This window comes from Stenella coeruleoalba, assembly GCF_951394435.1.
Source record: "Stenella coeruleoalba genome assembly, chromosome: 12".
NCBI lineage: Eukaryota > Metazoa > Chordata > Mammalia > Artiodactyla > Delphinidae > Stenella > Stenella coeruleoalba.
In genome coordinates this window covers 81,590,535-81,610,171 of record NC_137158.1, presented here as the reverse complement: position 1 = coordinate 81,610,171, position 19,637 = coordinate 81,590,535, and positions in this window count along the sequence as shown.

Genomic DNA, 19,637 nt, shown 5'->3' with positions numbered 1-19,637 from the left:
AACAAAGTCAATCTAGGCTCCAGTCTCCAGACTCCTGCAGGGTCCTTTCATCACACCGCAACACAGCAGGCAAGTCCAGCCATTGGCAATGGGCACACTTTCCCATCAGAACAGCAAAGCGCAGGGGGGAAGCTGCGGGTGCCCTGCCCGCAGGCAAGGGACTGCAGGTCCTCACAGCTCTCCCTCTGGCTGCAGGAGAGGGAGACAGAGAGGAACGAAGACAAGCCCAAACCAACAGCTCCTGGGGGTGCTGACACACGGCTTCTCCCAGCATCTTCACCTTGGTGCCGCTCAGCCCTAAGGCCATCTGCCCCCAATCCTCAGCAGCAGCCCAGCCTCAGAGATTCCCACCGAAGCCCAGGGGCCTGAGTACCTCAGGGGAGAGGCCAAGGTCCTCGCTGCCCACGCTCGAGGGCGAGTGGTGTCTCCCCAAACCAGGTCTCAGCAAGGTCTGAGCAAAGAGCGCGGCGCGGTAGGCATGGGGGGTGAGGGTGGAGGGGGTGACAGGAAGGGAAGGGAGAGAGAGGGAGGAGCAAAGCAGGGACTAAAGCCCCGCGGGTCCCTGTCTCAGGATTTGAGAACCTCGGCTCAGCTTTCCAGGGAATGGAAAACAGCTCTTCGCCTCGGCTGCCTGGATCTGTCCTTGACCCCCCGCGTGCGACCCAGAGCGCAGCAGCCAAGCCCCGCCGGCCTGCCGCCCCCTCCCCGCCCCTCCCTGGGGCTCCGCGCCCGCCGGGAGGAGAGGGCAGCCGAGGGCAGGACCCCGCCAGGAGCGCAGGCCGGGAGCGCAGGCCGGGCCGGGCCGAGCGCGGCGTGGGCGGGGCTGCTTTCCAAAGCCAGGCTCTGCCGCCCCCCGCCCCGCCCCTACCTGTAGTAGCGGTCATCTCTGAAAGGTGTGAGGTCCTCCTTCAGCTCCCGGTACGCCTCCTGGAGCCGCTTGCACAGGTGCTTGAGCTCGCTGCAGAGCGGGGGCTCGAAGGCAGGGTACTCGGCGTCCATGCCCGCGCCGCGCCCGCCAGAGCCGGACGCCGCCGTCCTCGCGAGCCCCGGCGTCCCCTGCTCCCGCCGCTCCGCCCTTTGTATCGCTTCCTTCGCACCCTCTCTCTTGCCAGCTGCGGGGATCGGGGCTGCCGGCGGGGCGGGACCGAGGGGGAGGTGGGAGGGGGCGCGGAGGAAGGGGGCGCCCGGCGCGCTCAGGGCGCCAGCGCTACGACGCTGGGAGGCGGCCCCACGGAGGGTGGGGATGGAGGTCCCCGCCCCACCGAGGGGGGCCTGAGGAGGGGAGGGCGCCGCACCCATCAGCCGCCGCCCAGCGAGGAGGGAGAAGGAGAGGCCGGGCTGGGGGTGGCGGAGCCCAGCACAAGGTCGTCTGCAGCCCAGGACAAAAATGCAAAGGGCCGCCCTTGCTACTGCTCCTGTTGGGAAAGGGAAGAAACTGGACAGGGGGACAGAGAGGAAAATGGGGCTTGGGGGCGGACCTAGAGCCCTCTCGATGGGAAGGTCAAAGGCTGGCGCGGGGTCTCTCGTTCAGCACCACGGACAGCTCCCGGAATGCTTTCCCTTCTTCCTGGGTTCCCCCTTACCTGATGCAAAAATATTTTAAACGACACCCATTACGGTTATATCTTAATGAATATCTTTTAACGATAAAGAAATGTGTCCAAATGAGATGCCTTTTCCCATACGTTCTAAAGCCACCAATAATAGAAAATAAAGTCTGGGCAAAGGCCTCTACGAACAAAGCTCAACACTAGTGCGTCAAATGAAACTCAAATCAACACGTCCTCCGTGGGACTACTTACCCAAAGATGGTGTCATCTCCTCTTGTGAATTTCCCCAATAACAGGTGCAGAAACGGTTGTTCCCGATAATGTCACTGTGCTTCCTTATGAATTCAGGACGGGTTTCCATGTGAGGTTGGTTTCGTACGCAGTAGAGGAGCCTTTACAAATTATACGTTTCGGGGGTCCAGCTTTCCCTATTGAATCTAAATTATAGACTATGGTTCCCAGGAATCTGTATTTTTCAAAGCTCCTCAGGTGAGTCTAATGATCACTCATGTTTAGATAGTCTCAGAATTCCCGTATTTCCTGCTACTTTTACCTATGTTCTAATTTCACCCACTCTTCCTTGCTCTTTGTTCTTTATATCATGTTTTATTTCCTCCCTCCCCTTGCATTTTGGAACAACATTTTTGCCGGCTGGCCAAGCTGTCCACTCAGGTCTTGCAGATATTCCCCTGACTTCTGATCATCCTGGACTGCGCACAGTTAGGTTTTAATCCTAATTCAATAACGTGAGCATTGCATTTAACCGTCTCAGGAGGACAAAGAATGGAGCTAAGACGAGATCTGTCAGGAAACACACATGCAGATTTGTTTTCTGTAATGTGGTAGAGCTTATGAGACCAGCATATGCCATATTTCAATTATTTTATGACTGGCTACAGAGAGCTTATCACTAGGGGAAATATTAACTGACCTCAGAGATATCCCAGAGCACTTAAAAATTCTCCAGGAATCCTCCTCTAGCTTCTCCAGCCTAAGCTTCGCCCCCCGCCCCGACTTTGAACTACTGTAGCCCCTAGAGGACAATGCAAGTCTTCTGGCTCTAGCACCGTGGGGTACTCATCTACCTCGTTACTTCTTTTACCACAAAGAGCTGGAAATGCTAGATAAAATAGCACACATACGCAGGTGCGTGTACATATGTAACAACTGTGTAAGTGTCACACACACTTGAGCCAGGTGGTATACTGTAATTACTTTTCCTCTTCTGTACATTTCCTCTAGAATTAATAATTATATTTTACTGCTTAGTTTTCTATGTACTGATTTTTATTTCAACCTCAGGTCCCCCACCAATTGTCTAATTAATTCCCCTCTTAAGCTATTCAGGCACAAGATGCATTCTATCAGTTTCATCTTTGCAAAATCTCGTCTTGGCCTTCTGACCAGCCGTGAACTGGTTGTCCTATGCCTGGTGCACAGCTGTCATCTAAGCCATCTCTTTACCATCAACCTGGGAATTCTCTCCCCTCTGTTCTTTGGATCCAATGTCTCTCTCTTTATTGGAAGAACATAACTTCTAGAAGACATCTGAGAAAGGAGCCATGGAATGCAATTTTTTGAGGTCTTAAATGTAGAAAAATGTCGTTCGTTTACCCTTACACTTTCTTGATAGTGTAGCTAGGGACAGAACTCTAGGTTGGAAATAATTTTCCCTCTAAATTTTGAAGGCATTTCTCCATTGTCTCTCAGATTCCAATGTTTCTACTGAGAAGTCTGAAGCCATGAGAAATCCCGATCCTTTTTATGTAATTTTTTTTCTCTCTGAAAGCATACAGGAGCTTCATTTTGTCCATAGTATGATGACACTTCAAGATTCTGTGGGGCTGTTCTTATCCATTGGACTGGACCTTTGAGAGCGATTTTTCCTGCTAGCAATGCAAGTACTTCAGTTTGGGGAAATTTTCCTGATTGTTTCCTTGATAATGTTCTTCCCTCTGTTTTCTTTATTCTTTCTTTCTGAACTCCTATTAGTTGGAAGTGGTCATGCCGAACTGTTCCTCTAATTTCTTTACCAGTTTTCATTTCTTTTTCTGTTTATTCTGCTTTTCTTCAACATTGTATTCCAGTCTTTCTGTTAAGATTTTTGTTTCTATCAATACTATGATTCTTTTAATTTCTAAGAGCTTTGATTAGTTCACTGAATATTACTTCTTAAAGAACATCCTATTCTTGTTTCACAGATGCAAGGTTTTCCCTCCCTCACTCTACTCTCCTCCCTCCTCCACCTCCCCTTCTTCTTCTTTCTTCTCCTTCTCCTTCTTCTTCTTATCTTTCTCTCTCTCTCCCTCCTTCTCTCTCAATATCAATGATAGTTTAAAAATATGTCCTTCCCCTCTTATAATCCACTTTCTCCAAGTTGCTCTTTACTCCTTGGTTGTGTCTCTATCTTTCATGTTAGAGTTTTCTTCAGATGCCCAGTGATTTGGTTTAAGGCTCCCATTTAAGAGTGGAACACTAACATGTTTGGAAGCCGTGTGTGTGTGTGTGTGTGTGTGTATTTATGGAGGGAGGGGGCTTTGCTGTACATAATATGGCTGAGCTACTTCCTTGATGAACTCCTGATGTCAATACGGTTAGGTCTTTCCTCTGAGGTTGGAATCTGAAGGGCACCCTTTTGTACCGTGACTGCACAACTTCTCCCACCAAGGAACAGAATCCATTTCCTCTTACCTTGAATCTGGGCTCGTTCTGTAATTTGCTTGGACAAGTAAAATGAGTTGGGAGTTACACTGAATGTCTTCTGGCTGTAGGCTCAAGAAGTGCTGTACCTTCTGTTTTCAGCCTCTTGAAAGCCAGCCTGTGTACACCAGTCTGAGCTTTCCTGCTGGAGAGAACCTGTGGAGAGAGACCTAGAAGATGTGAACTACAGAGAGAAGAACCGAGATGCTCCTGCTAACAGCCAGCACCAGCTGCCAGACGTGTGAGCAAGGCCATCTTGAACGTTCCAGCCCCAGCCCAGCTCTCAACTCAAGGCAGCCACATGAGTAACACGAACGATCAACATACGGAGCAGAAGAAACGCCCACCTGAGCCCAGACAGAATCATGACAAAATCACGATACGCTGATGTTTTGAGATAGTTCATTTTGCCACAACAGAAAACTAACACCATCAATCCCGTTTTGTAGAGAAGGATTCTTTCATTTCTTACTGGAAGGTGAAGGTCTGGTTGCCAGTATCCTGGGAGCAGAATGGAGGAGGAAGGATGGGAAGGGTCCTTATGCATTTAACGTTCATATTTACCTCATCCCCCTTGTTTTGGCAATCAGTTGCTGTGCTGCAAAATCAGTGGCTTAAAATAAGTCGCATATTTACTCACAATATTGCAATTTGAGCAAAGCTTAGCAAAGACAGTCTGTGCTTGCTCCATGTGACATCAGCCAGGGTGGCTCCTCCAGCTGGAGGATCCAGTTCCATGATGCCTCACTCACATGGCTGGCCATCTGATGCTGGGAGCTCAGCTGAGCTGCTGGCAAAGGGCCTGACTCTTCCATGTAGGCCTCTCCATGAAGCTGCTTGGGCTTCCTCACAGTATGGCAGTAGGTTCTCAGAAGGAGATAGTGTAGGCAGACAGGCCTTCTTAATGGCGGTGCCTGGGAGTCCCAGGACAGCACTTTCTTTGTATCCTACAGGTTGAAGCAGTAGAGACCCAGCCCAGCTTAATGGAATTAACAGGACTCAACCTCTTGATGGGAGCTGCTTCATGCCCATATAGGGAGGAGGGGAGCTGTTTGGGGCTATCTTTGAAGGTTAATTTCTATACCCCTGTTTTCAGCACAGTTTCCCGGCCTGTGATTTTGCCCAGTATGTCCCAGTCCAGATACCCTCAATTTCATAGTCTCTAGGGAATCAACCTCTAGCTTCCCACCAATGTTGGGGAATGGAAGTTGCCTACTGGCACAGAGTGGAGATAGATTTGGGAATTTAACAGCTTATCAGACGTTCAGTCTATCTTCCTGTTGTTTTTTTTTTAATTGAGGTATAACATACATAACATTATGCAATTTTAAGTGTATACATTATCCAACTTTTACATATATATTCATCCATGTAACCACTACAAACATGAAGATGCAGGACATTTCCCACCCCCCAGAAGGCTCTGTCTTGTCTTTTCCCTACCACTTCCTCTCCCAGTGGTAACCACTATTCTGGCTTCTATCACTATAAATATATTTTGCCTACTTTTCAATATTATATAGAATCATACAGTATGCATTCTTCTGTTTGACTTTTGTTAGCTGAATATTATGGGTTTTTTGTTTTTTTTTTTTGCGGTACGCGGGCCTCTCACTGTCATGGCCTCTCCCGTTGCGGAGCACAGGCTCCGGACGCGCAGGCTCAGCGGCCATGGCTCACAGGCCCAGCCGCTCCGCGGCATGTGGGATCTTCCCGGACTGGGGCACGAACCCGTGTCCCCTGCATCGGCAGGCGGACTCTCAACCACTGCGCCACCAGGGAAGCCCTATGTTGTATTTTTAAGTGTTGTTTCATGCAGTGTTTTGTGGTTTTGGTTTCTTTGTTTTTTCTATACAGTATGCCAGTGTATAGATATAGCGTAATTTATCTGTTTTTGGTTATTCAGATTATGAACTTTCTTGTATTTTTTTGGGAGGGGCATAAGCACTCATTTTACTTGGGTTTATACCTAGTGAAATCACTGGGTTATAGACTACACATATATTTGGCTTTAGTAGATACGGTCAAACTGTTTTCCAAAGTGATTGTGGCATTTACATTCCCACCAACAATGTGCAGGAGTTCCAGTTGCACCATGTCCTTACTACTCTTGATTTCGAGATTTTTACTTGTAGCCATTCTAGTGGTCTGTAGTGATTCATCATGATTTTTGCCCCATCTTCACTCTTTTTTTTTTTTTTTTTTTTTTGGCTGCCTTGGGTCTTTGTTGCTGCACGCGGGTTTTCTCTAGTTGCCGCGAGCGGGGGCTACTCTTCGTTGCGGTGCGTGGGCTTCTCATTGCAGTGGCTTCTCTTGTTGTGGAGCACAGGTTCTAGGCTCTCGGGCTCAGCAGTTGTGGCTCACGGGCTCTAGAGCGCAGGCTAAGTAGTTGTGACGCACGAGCTTAGTTGCTCCGCAGCATGTGGGATCTTCCTGGACCAGGGCTCGAACCCATGTCCCCTGCATTGGCAGGCAGATTCTTAACCACTGTGCCATCAGGGAAGCCCCTTCACTCTCACTTCTAAAGAAGGTGATTCTGCCGCTGGTTCCCAAAATGCTTGAGGAATCTACGGTGTAGATTGGGTTGTTTTCTGGCTTTCCTCATTGCAGGCTAAGTATATAAGGCTTTCCATATCTGCTCATTTGCTTTATTTTGCAAAATTTTGTTGTTATTATCTTCTCCCCCATTCTTCCTGTCCTTGAGGGTGTATTAAGTTTTTTAAAAATCCCTTTACTGTTGTTTTAGTGGAGTTTCAGGGGTTTTGTGGGGTTTTAGCAAAAGTATGTTCAATCCTCCACCTTCATTTTTTGGACCACGTCTTATTAACAATGTTATGCTGGTGCTCAGCTCAGATAGGTACTTAATACAGGCTTGTTGAATGCCCTCAAATTATCCCTTCTACACTTCCACTTGTTAAAAGGACCATTATCTTATTGTGATGCTCTTATGCAACTGCAAGAAAGCAAGAATGTTCATTCAATTGCGGCTAAGAGCACAGGTTCTAATCAGAAAGATGAGTGACTCTACCACTTTTTTAGCAATGTGAGTTTGGGCTGAATACTTAATATCTCTAAGTTTTGGTCCCTTTCATGCGTACAGAAAGGATGATAATGCAGGCTGCCTCATGAGTTTGTGGGAAACATTATGTAGAGCACTGAATACACGCCTGGTCCACAGTAAATTCTCATTAATGGGTTAACTCCCCTGGAGCATTTGCATATTTCCTCCCCCCAGGAGTACTGATATCCATTCTTTCTCATTATAGAAACTTATATAACAAACAGCTTAGCTAAGAAAATGAAAATCATCCATATATTCACCCCTGACAATCACTGTAAACATTTTAAAATACTTCTCTTACAATACGTGTAATACATTAAATTACTGCCCAAGTCCCTGTAATGATTGCCCCAATATTCAATTTTTTTTTTTTTTTTGGCCAAGCCATGCGGCTCGCGGGATCTTGGTTCCTGGACCTGGGCCCTCAGTGAAAGCGCAGAGTCCTCACCACTGGACCACCAGGGAATTCCCCCAATGTTCAATTTTTTAAAGATCAAGATGTTAATGAGATTTTGAAAAGGTCTGAAGCCAGCAACTTTTTATACCTTTTCTAAGTGAAATACATTGTTCATTTACACGAAATTTGACTGAATATACAGTTTTGTAAATCTTTGTTTTTGATGCCTCTTTAAAAGGTGTTGGTAGCAAAAGAGGAGAAATACCCCTTAAAGTTAATCCTTTGCATCCCTGTCTTTTGAAATACGAAACCATGAGACCTCAGAGTGAACTGCATTTCATACAGGGTTCCTTATGCTTACTGGCTTGTTTATTTGTGGATTAGATTTTAAAGGGCATTGTTTCTTCTGAGAACATAAGAGACTCTGCAAAGAATCATCAAATCAAAAATACTCTTCAGATCATCTTCATCCTCTGAGTGAAATACAATCAAGGAAAGCCATAAGAAAATCTAACTAGAAGATGAGATGAGGAGTACTATGAATACGGTCAGTATAATTTATTATTGCTCAGTCACAAACAGCAACACGCAATTCTTTCTCAGCTCCTCAAAGAAACCACACAGCAAGTTTCTTGTTTTTCTGGCTTTAGTTGAGATATTCCCTGGATACACTGTTAATGGTAGTGTTTTTTTTTTATTTTTAAAATTTATTTATTTATTTTTGGCTGCGTTGGGTCTTCATTGCTGCATGCGGGCTTTCTCTAGTTGCGGCTAGTGGTGGCTTCTCTTGTTGTGGAGCACGGGCTCTAGGCGCGCGGCCTTCAGTAGTTGTGGCTCGCGGGCTCTAGAGCGCAGGCTCAGTAGTTGTGGCGCACGGGCCTAGTTGCTCCACGGCAGGTGGGATCTTCCTGGACCAGGGCTCAAACCCGTGTCCCCTGCATTGGCAGGCGGATTCTTAACCCATGTGCCACCAGGGAAGCCCCAATGGTAGTTTTATTACCAACAACTATCATAATAGACCCATTTCATATTGTGTGCGAGACACTGTGATAAGCATGTGATGCCGCTGTCTCACTCAGTTATCTCAACAGTTTTATGAGGTGGTGCATTAGGTTCTCCAAAGAAATAGAAACAACAGGAACCAACAGAATATATGTATTTATTATGAGGAATTGGCTCATGTGATTATGGAGGCCGAGAACTCCCACAACTGCCTTTTGCAAGCTGGAGACCTGGGAAAGCTGCTGGTGTAATTCCAGTCCAAGTCCAAAGGCCTAAGAACCAGGAAAGCCTACGGTGCAAGTCCCAGTCTGAGGACCACAGAAGATGAGAGGCCCCAGCTCAAACAGTGAGGCAGATAAAAAGTAGGTGAATTTCTCCTTCCTCTGACTTTTGTCCTATTCAGGCCCTCAGTGGGTTGGATGATACCCACCCACGTTGGGAAGGGGACAATTTAGTTTACTGAGCCCACCAATTCAAGGGCTAATCTCATCCAGAAACATTCTCATAGACACACTCAGAAATAATGTTTGATCTGGGCACCCCATGGCCAGTCAACTTGACACATAAAATTAACTGTCATAGGTGGCTACTATTATTATTGACATTTTGAGGTAACCGAAGCTTAGAGGGATTGAGTATCTGCTCATAATTCCACAGCAAGTAACAGGAGCTGTATTTGATCCCAGATGTGTCTGACTGCAGAGATTTCACTTTTACTCAATACGTGGTACAGCCTCTACTGAGGCACCCCACTGAAGACCAGCTGTATTTGGAGGATGAGCTACTGCAGCTCCATTAAGAAACAGCTCTGATTCCCTGATTTCACATAGCATCATCACACAACCCATTGAAGATACACCCTGTATTTAAGGACAAGTGAGGCTAAAATGTTCAGAGTCCTGTTACAGTTGTGATGGTAATAATCGTGCATACATATTCCTCTGCCAGTCTCATGCCAGTGCCTCCCACTGACCAAACAAACCTGACAGGAAGCCAGGGATCAAGGCTGCCGAGTGATGCAGTCCATCGGTGTCAGTCTCCTGGGACTCAGAACTGGACAGAGAAAGCACAGGATCTGGGGAGGAGAGCAAAGAGAGTCACTAGCACACACTGCTCATAGCCTTTTCCTCTGAGGTCAGTGAATGCTTGATGGTAGAGAGTAAATATGACTTACAAGAATAAAATCCAGCCCCAGGACTCGCTTTGGCTCAGAGGGAAGGTCGGTAGCTGACCCAGGACAGCACTGAGAGGTCATAGGACAGCTATTGTTCCATTCCTTGAATGTTTTTGGTTTTTATGTTAATTAAAATCTGTTCTTATCTTTGTATTCTTTTTTTTTAATTTCTGTTATTTTTCCAATGTCCGAAGATGTATATTTTGCTCATTTTCCGCTTTTGTTCTTATGTAAAAATAAGCATTTAAGGCTACAAATGTAACTCCAAGTACCGTTTTCATGGCATTTCATTTCGATTCATTACCATACAGTTCTTCTCTAGTCTCTGGATCACTTAGAATGCATTTCAAAATTTCAAGTATCTGGACAATTCTGTCTCTTTATATTGACTTATACCTTAATTGCATTGTGTTCCAGAAACATAGTCTATACGGTACTGATTCTTTGAATTTTGTTGATACTTGCTTGATGGTCTCCTATGTGATCAATTTTTATAAATGTTCCGCTTTTGTTTCAAAAGATTTTGTATGCTCTAGTTGTCGGGTGCCAAGTTTTACTTCTGTCCGTGAGCTTAGGCTTTTGAGTGTTAGATCCATCTACAATGAAAAGAACTATGATGGAAGCTCCCACCACACTGGTGGATCTGTCAATGAATCCCTGTAGGTCCATCAATTTTTGCTTTATGTATTTCTTGGGGCTATTTAAAAACTTTCATTATGGAAATTTTCACACATACTCAAAAAGAGTCTAGTTGAATGAATTCCCTTACTCACTCCCCATCCACGTATCCATCATCTCTCGCCCAGCCTGAGTTACCAGTGCCCTTCTTGTTTTATCTGATCTCCCTACCATTTTTGCTGTTGGGATATATTAAAGCAAATCCCTGATACAACGTTTTTACTTCAGTATTTTTCTCTCATAAGGACTTACAACATATAAACAAAGTGTGTTGCACCTACGAGGAAAGAATTGCTTGACCCTAGTGAGCTGAACCTAGTTTTCAGGTTTTCGTTTGGGAAGCTGACCCCTTCTCTAGTTCAGTCTTTCCTGGTAAACAGAGTCAAGGTGAGGCAGCTGCAGGGATGTCCTGTATTCAGTGGCTGCTCAGTGTTTGTGGCAACTACTTACCCACTGAGATCTTTAGGAATGGTCTTGGGAAGTCTGGCTTGCTCAACAGCTAGCAATCCTCAAGGGTAACATACTTTGGAAAGGCCCCAAAGTCTTGATATTATCCTTGTCCTTTTCCTGTCATGCTGAGCACTTGGTAGAGGCTAAGCGGGGCTCTTGGCAGTTTTGGGAAATGGGAGTACTAGGGTGAAAGAGCTGACTCTTTCAAATACTACCTTTAGGCAAATCAGGCTTGCAGCCAAACTTTTCAATTTACACTGGAATTTTGCTGGAGGAGAATTTTGCTTATGATGAGTGGTCTCACAGATGGGTCTTAGATAAGTCCTGTTTATTACAGAGATTTTACGTATACTGAGCACCCACCCTGTTCCAGGTACTTTACAAAGCACTGGGCACTCTCATGGGGTCCGCAGTGTAGACAGAACATGTACTGTTATATATTCATCCTAACCCACATGTGAGTACAATGGGACATGTGCTCTGAAGGAACTTAACAAAATACTTGATCTAGAATGGAGCAAGGGAAGGCTTCACTGCAAACATGGTCTTGAAAGAGCTCTGAAGGGTGAGCTGAGTTAAAGGGGAAGCTGGGCGGATAAGGGAAGGTGTGGCAGGCAGTGAGATGAGCTTGGGCAAGGGCCAGCGTGGTGAGAAGCGTGCAGAGAGGAACTGGGTTCTGGAGCACAGAGCTGAGGCTGGAAGAGTAGTCAGAAGCAGGTAGGGGGTTTGGTTTTTATCCTAATGATAAGGATGGTGATGCGACATTCCGAGCACTTCACACTGCTAACTCATTCAATCCTCAAAACTACCCTATCCAGTGGGCACTATAGTATCTTCTTTCTGCGGGTGGGGAAACAGATCCAGAGCTGCTGTGTCATCTTGCCCTAAGTTACCCAGCGAGTGGGCAACATACCCAAGCAGGCTGGATCTAGAGGTGATGCCTCTCACCACCACGCTTGACCACTGTTAGGGGATTTTAAGCTGAGAAATGATATAAAAACAGGGATTAAAAAAAAAATCACCCTGGTTACTGAGTTGAGAGTGGTCCAGCGGAAGAAGCAGCCAGAAGACCAGTTAGGAGGCTCCAGAAGTCTAGGTGGAAGGTTACGAGGGCTTCAACGGGGTCGAGGCTGCAGAGGTGGAGTAGTGGGAGGGCTCCAGAGCCCTGGGAGGAGAGCTGGATGGTACCTGGCGGTGTACCATCGTGGGAGCAGGAAGAGAGGAGTGCACCAGGCTGGCTGCACAGCTGGGAGCCCTTCCACCGGGTTCCGGAACACTAAGGCCTTGAGTGGAGAGGATGCGCTGACCTGGGAGAGGAGGGAGTCAGTAGAGTCTCGCTGGGACCATACACTCTGTGAGGCGGGGCTGGGTTATTTTATTCACGCTGGGATTTCCTGTCTCAACAGGAATCCTGGTGACTGGCACGTGGTAGGCACTTCATTAATATGTGCTGAATTAACGGAAAAATTTTAAAAATCTAAGTCTTGAACCCACCAGCTGAATAACTTCTGGTGAAGCACGTAGCCTCCTTAGATGCAACGACCCCTACGTTGCCATGCGACCTGAGGCCGGGCTTGCCCTGTATTCTGAAAAACAACGCACACGAGTGACATGCTGGAGTCGGCTCGCACTGCCTCATGATGGTTCAATTTTCAGGCATCTTGAGACCTTATTGTTAAACCCAGTCACTTATTAAACATTAAGTTGCTACTTACTGCGCATTTCCTTCTAACTCCACATTCGATGACACGTTGGTTGCTTGAAACTGGCTCTGGTGGGAATATTTACACCATGAAAATCAGCAAAAAGCCATAAATCAGGAATGAACTTGGCTTTGTTTATTGCTTCAAGTGTAAGCTCTAGACTTAAGGAAGTCAGAGACAATGTTGATAATGCAGTTTAACTTGAAAAATGTATCATGTCAGTAGCCATTACACTGTGAATAGCACCAGAAACTTGAGGAAATTTTCTTCCAGCATTCAGAAATTATGATCCGATTTATCACAGAAATTGCTCATGTCATTAATGTCCGGGTAAAGTTCTGGCGATGCACTGAACACACATCTTTGTTGTTTCATGTCTGTCTTGCTCATAAATGTAAATGAAGGCATCAACCAACATTCATGTCCGAACTGCACTCGTTTGTCAGCTGTGATCATTGGTTGGCTATGGATACAAGCGTTTGGCAAAAATCGACAGAAGCCTTCCGTGAGACGCAAATGGCTGTACGGAATTATGCTAGAGCACTGTACATTTTATTATTTGTGATTGTGTGCTATGCGTTCTTTATATCACAGCAATTTATAATGCTTATGTAGGTATATTTATGCGTGCAGGATTCTGCTTGTGTCCGGAGAGCTGGCTGTTAAACGTTTGCCAGCAGGTCACTGCACTCGACCCTGAGCTGAAAGTACTCTTCTCTGAGGCAGGGTATCTCGAAGGAGCCAAGGCCCAAGCACCAGAGGACCTGCAGGGGCAGAGGGGGAGATAACCCTGTTTGTCCAGCAGGAGGACACGGGCAGCCTGGATGATTTCAAAAGGAGTATGGAAAAGTTGGAGTTCCGATAAAGCTGTCACTGACAGTTTATACGTACCACCCCTTCTACTGAGAGGTTTGCAGGGATGGTGAGTCAATCAGTAGTGAAATTCTCCATGAATTTCTGAGAACAGGCTGGCTTTAATATTCACGCGCTGCTGAGCTCTCTCGAAGATGCTACGTCTCCCCCCTCTCCACCCGCCACCCCCGTGGGAATCAGAATCCACTTTCCTCCCCAGGGTGGTATTACTATTTAGAGGTGGGAGAATTCTTAGTCAAACACTTCAGAAGCAGGTGACCTGGTAATGGGCAGCACAGCCCTGTTTCGGGAGAGCACAGTCCCCGGAACTAACCTCCATCAGTGAAGAGAACCACTGCCCCAACTCTGCCACAGAAAACACAAAGCTTGCAAGAACTCACCGTGCGCACTGCAGGGACTGTTTTTGTGTTCCTTGGGGGTGAATCAAGGCAATAAAATAAAAATGAGGTTTGTGATAAAATGTGACTGTAACTAGGTTATGATCTGCAGAGTATTTCCTAACTATCTTTCTCACGTAACTTCCAGTGGCTCCTAAGTGTTTATCCCCTTGTGATTATTTCCGAATGTGCCCATCGTCCAGCAGGCCATTTCCATGCTTGCAGGATCAAATTAGAAACTGTGCAAGATGCAGCTCGCATGCTTTCTGGACAGCATTTCTTAGGTATTTAAAGATAGAATTGTGCGATTGTAAGGTATCTTTATTAATGTCAGTTAGTTTACTGTTCACTGGGGGAAGGTTGATTTCATTCTTATGATAAAATTCAGGAAAACTGGAAATTTGCTTTCTTAAACTGAGAGACCCAATAGATAAGTCAACAGTGTCCAGACCACATACAAACACTCTGACCTGCCTGCAACCTGCAGTAAGCACCCCAGAAGCCTGTCTGCCCGAAGTCAGACATACAGGAAGTCACACCGCCCTCTCCAGCAACAATCCCGGAAGCCCAACCATCACCCCTGCGACAACTGGCCCCAAACAGTCAGCACTTGACTAATAACTGACAGTTCCCCTAATTTTTGTCCCTGCTTCTAATTTAGGACCAGCCAGAGAAAGCCAATATGCACCCCTAACAATCACGGATCCCAGGCTTCTAGTCAGCCGCCTCCAGCTTCCCCGCAGCCTCCATCAGGACACACTTGAAGCTGTCCCTTTCTTCACTACGAAGCTTTCCCACTCCTCTGCCTGCCTTTGAGTCCCTGGCAATCTCAGCGATGGTGGCTGACTCCCTTGCTCCAGCAAGCTCTGAATAAGTAGGCTTTGCTTGTCACCATTTGGTCGGTCTTTACTTCCATAAAAGTAAGACAACGAGGAACTTCCAGATCATCTTGAGGCAACCCTGACTCCTGGGCTGTCTCCCTGGAACCAAGGGGCACAATTCAGTATCTCCCTAGTGGCCCTTTCAGGGCCCTGAGCACCAGGCCTCCCCTAGGGAGGTCCTCACCAGGGGCTTGGGATCCTCCCAGGAACACACAGTGAGGCCCAGACCCCTCCCACTTAGGCCATCCCCAGGTGGCTACCAGCTGTCCCCCTCCCATTTAGGTAGGGCCCAGGTGGATGACATGATTTGCTCTGACTTTGAGATCAGATGAATATTCTCAGCCCTTGGCTTGTTTTTGGCAACTGAAATGACAAGAAGTCTTTTTGCAAGAGTTCAGAAGAGACGTTTACTTTTGTGTATCACCTACCCAGCCAGCTGAAGTTCTATTCATGACCGCATTTCTGGATATGAACTCCCAACCCCTGGAGAGCGCAGACCTTAGGGTGTAATGTACTGGCTTCAACCCAGATGAATGCTTGGTTGACCCTACGTGGTTCTCTTCTCTTAACTGAGTGAAAGATGATGTCTAGGGCCCCCGGTGAAGCTAGAGAACAGAAATCTGGAAATACCAATTAGGGCCAGAAGATGAGGTAGGTCAGAATGAGTCTGACGTCCTCAATCTCAGTTACCTTAGGAAAGAGTGTATTTGTCTGAGTTAGAACTGCAAACTCAACGAGCTAAATATTTGCATCTTGGTGGGCTGTAATGGGCAAGAGCTCATTTCTGTTCCCAACAGCTCTGCTCCGTTAAGTACCCTGTAGAAACAAAACAACACTCTACACCTGTGCAGCTCAGCAAACACACTTCACACTTGAACAAGGGTCTCTTGCCTACTTGCGCAGAAGCCAAGTAGATCTTTTATTCTATCAGACGAGGGAGAAAAGAAACCTGCCTTAAGTTTTCAGTAAAATTCACAAAAGCACAGAATTCTGAACTCGGGAAGAATTTGGAGAGCATCCAGTCCAATTTCCCTAATCCTATCTACTCCTTGGGCCATTGGTCCTACAAGATGCTCCCTTAAAATAGGATTCTGAAGGCAAAAAAGTTTGGTATTTCCTCCTCTTGGTGGCCCACCACGCACAACACATTAGCATACTGATGTTTCCAGAAAATCCTACAGTAAAGGAACGTGTTTTCCTTTCGTCAGTGTGCGCAATTACGGGGGAAGTTTGGCCCACGCCTGGGGAATACTTAGTCCCGTCTCCATCTATCAGTTAGGTTGCGCAATTTGGTGACAGATCCGGGATAACCTCCTTCATCTCCCAGCTTGCAGAGCAGTGCTCCTCGCCCTACGCCACGCTGCCTCTCCACAAGGCCCGGGACAATGACACACCCAGCCAGGTATTCTCACTGACCTAGAACCCATTCACCGTTAATACAGTCTTGTCACTACTCATTGAAAGAGTGCTGTGACCCAGCCTTTACCAAGGACTTTCCATTCAAGTCTGGTCTCAGTTATAACTCTGCCATCCAAGGGTGCACACAGGCATTTGTTAAGGACATGCATACTTCATAAGTTGTAAATGAAATCTGAACTGTTTCCAAGAAAAATGCCTGGGTTTTAATGCTGGAATCCTGCTGATTTGCCCCATCCCTTACCTGTAACCTTGGAGCTCCACAGGTGCACAGCATGGAGCCTCTCCCAGTGGAGCCGGCCAGGCACCAGGTCTGGGCAGGGCTGAAGCGTTTAGGAGCCCAGGCCCCTGGGAGAGCACTTTGCTGCTTCTGTGACAAGAGGGAACAAAGCCTGGAACACTTCATAGCACAAAGCAGCCTCAAGGAGACCTCTTTGTAGGAAGGTTTGGGTCAGGCCCCTGCCTCTTCTACCTCTAGCAGCTCTTTGTCTGGCCCACGTGAGAGGTTTGAAAATCAACTCTTTTCTCCCCTTAGGAGGGTGGCTGGTGTGGAATATTCTGGGCGTACTGTCCTTTCTGGTTCTTCTCTTTGGGCTGAGTCCCTTTCTCCCACACCCAGGCAGGTCTTTCTGCTAGCAGCTCAGGCTCTCTGATGAAAAGTGAGCCGTCCTGCAGAGTGGCTTCTCTTCTCTGAATTTTAACTCACTGAGTTTCTTGTCACTTCTGAGACGTCCTGGTCAGGGGTCTGGACAAGATGAACCTGGGTCTTAGGAGCATCACATCCCTCTTGGGAAACTGACCATCAAGGAGAAATAAGTGAAGGGCAAATGTTGAGGACAGCTCTCAGCCTCGCCCTGGGCTCTGGGTCTGGGCATCATTTCCCGGAGGAGGGCGGCTTTCCAGTCGCCGGGGCTTGGAGGCGGGGAGGTGTCAGTGCTGTTGTTCTCTGTCATTTACGAAGCTTCACAGGAGCCCTTTTCAAAGAGGAGTGGTGATTTGGCTGCTCTGAGATTTGCTCCTGGCTTTCTCTCAACACTGCCTGGCTTGGAGCAAAGTCACTTAGGAATTTCTACCTGATTTCCCCATCTCTAAACTGGGACCAAACCTTCCCACAAAGGGCTGGTGAAGAGGGATTTATGATGCCACAAGGGCATACCTTCCCACTGTGGTTTGCAAAACTTGCTGTTTTTATGGGGTTGCGCTGTTGGTGTCATTTTTACCTTTGCTTTGGTTTTGGGTACGGATACACAGCCAGACAGCCTTGTGTTGCACCAGTTAGACAGGAGACCTTTAGCTACCTAAAGTTAGCTGAGTCTCTACAGTGTACTGAGGATAAAAAAAAAGTACCAGGCTCCAAATAAAAGTCTCTTGGTACAGACGCACTTGTATCTGGCTAGTTTTAAAAAATTATTATGCTTTCAAATACAGGTTTACCAGTTCTTCTTTCCACACAGATCACATTTTTCAAGCACGAACTTGAGAGACCAACACCATGAAAACACATTAAGAGACAGGCTGGCGTGCCCCGTGCTGTAATCCCCCTGGAGGGCAGGTCGCTGCAGGGACCCCATCAGAAGGAGGAGTGTCACCATCACTGCTTCTAGCCGCTGGCGGGCAGAATCCAACCAGTGAGTTACATGCCAGGAACTGAGCAGGTTTGGGGAATGTGACGCTCTCAAGAGGTGGGTGTGATCTAGTCTGAGGGCTTCCTGGGGACATGGGCGGAGAAACCTGGCTGATCCCCTCCAAGTCTGTTGCACTCACTCTCTCAGCCTCCCAGGAATTCAGCACCTGCCAGGAGGTATGGGTGTTGGAAAAGAGGATGCTTATGAACTCATCCCATGGGAGGGGAGCCCTGAAGCAAGGGTGAGACCCACTGGGGTGGAGCTCGTGGGAACAGAAGGAAACAGAAGGGCTAGCGGAAAGGAGGCCAACTCCACGTGGCTGAGTTGGGGCAGAAATCCTGAGGGTTCAGTAAATCCAACGTTCTGCAGTTTTTAGAGCAACTAGCCTCCCCCAATGGCTTGGGATCCGTGTCAACAAATGAACGCTTTGGCGTTGACGGGACCTTCTCCCACACTGCTGGACACCAAGCCGCGGCTGGGGCTGGTTATTCTGACGGAATGAGTGGAGACAATCTCTTCCTGTCAGAGAAATGTTTTCTCTTATGATTTAAAACAAAGGAGTCAAGCTTCAGTGCCGGCAAGAAACCATAATTCTGGGACTTAAGAGCCTCCTGTAGTCAGTAAAGGCTCTTGAGGAACATGTGACCGGGACTCACAGGACCCCGTGGGGCTCCAGCACAGAAAGAAATGAGTCACTCGAGGACAATCCTGCGTACAGCGGGAATCCATCACACGTGTGTGTCGCAAGCACTGTGGTGTCTGGGTCACTCACCTTACCAGGAGAGAAAGAAAAAGTAACACCGGTAAAGCCCAGGTTTCCATGATACCAGACGTGAAAAGAACGGGATTCAGGGACGCAAGGATTTCTCCTCTTGCAACAGGGACTGCACCACTACTGGGTCGATGCAACACTGTGACAGGCGGTTCATGGCGGGCCCTCAAGGTGACACCTAGGGAGGGAGGCAGGCAACACCGAATTAATCCACGTGAAAGGAGAAACCACAAGACCGTCTGAACAAGCTGGAGGCCCAACTAAAAAAACGCACAGCGACCCCTGGTTCCTCGCGCACACAACGGGGAATGGTGTCAGGACTGGCCACTCCTTCCTACTTTGAAGAAGAGTGGAAGAGAACTCATGAGGTTCTCTCTGCACCCTGACGGTTGAAGATGGGGTAAATGACTAAGGTAACCGACTTGACTAAGAGAAGGCAACTTCATCAGTAGTTTGAGATACTGCTATGCGGCCAGCCTTTAATATCCAAACTCCCCCCATTTTTTTGGTTGGGGGGGGGGAGCAGAGGAGGGAAGGAGCACAGGCAGTGAAAATGCTGCATAATCCTGGGACTTAGAAAGTGCCTAGAACAGAGCAAGAGCTAAATGGTGCATGGGCTACCGGAATTTCGGATCCACCAAAGGCACAGATATTTCACACGGCAAAGACAAAAATGGTATGCAAACCGTGTGCACGCTGTCCTGAAGGTGACTGAGGTTTAAGAAATTCCTCAGGCTTATTTGTCCTTAAGATAAACGCAATTAAGTTCTCTGCTATAGTTTTATAATTTCCCATAGAGCTTTTACTTTGCCTCAACAGCAAGGTTTCAAGGAACAAGGCTTGAAACTGCACTGAAAGCTCCCATCCCTATGTAAGGGAAGCTTCAGGAGAGTGGCTTTAAGGTCACCTGAAGCACAGAGAACGCACGCCCTATAGAGGGAAGCGATGTGGAAAGCAGGAAACTAAGAAAAGGGGAAG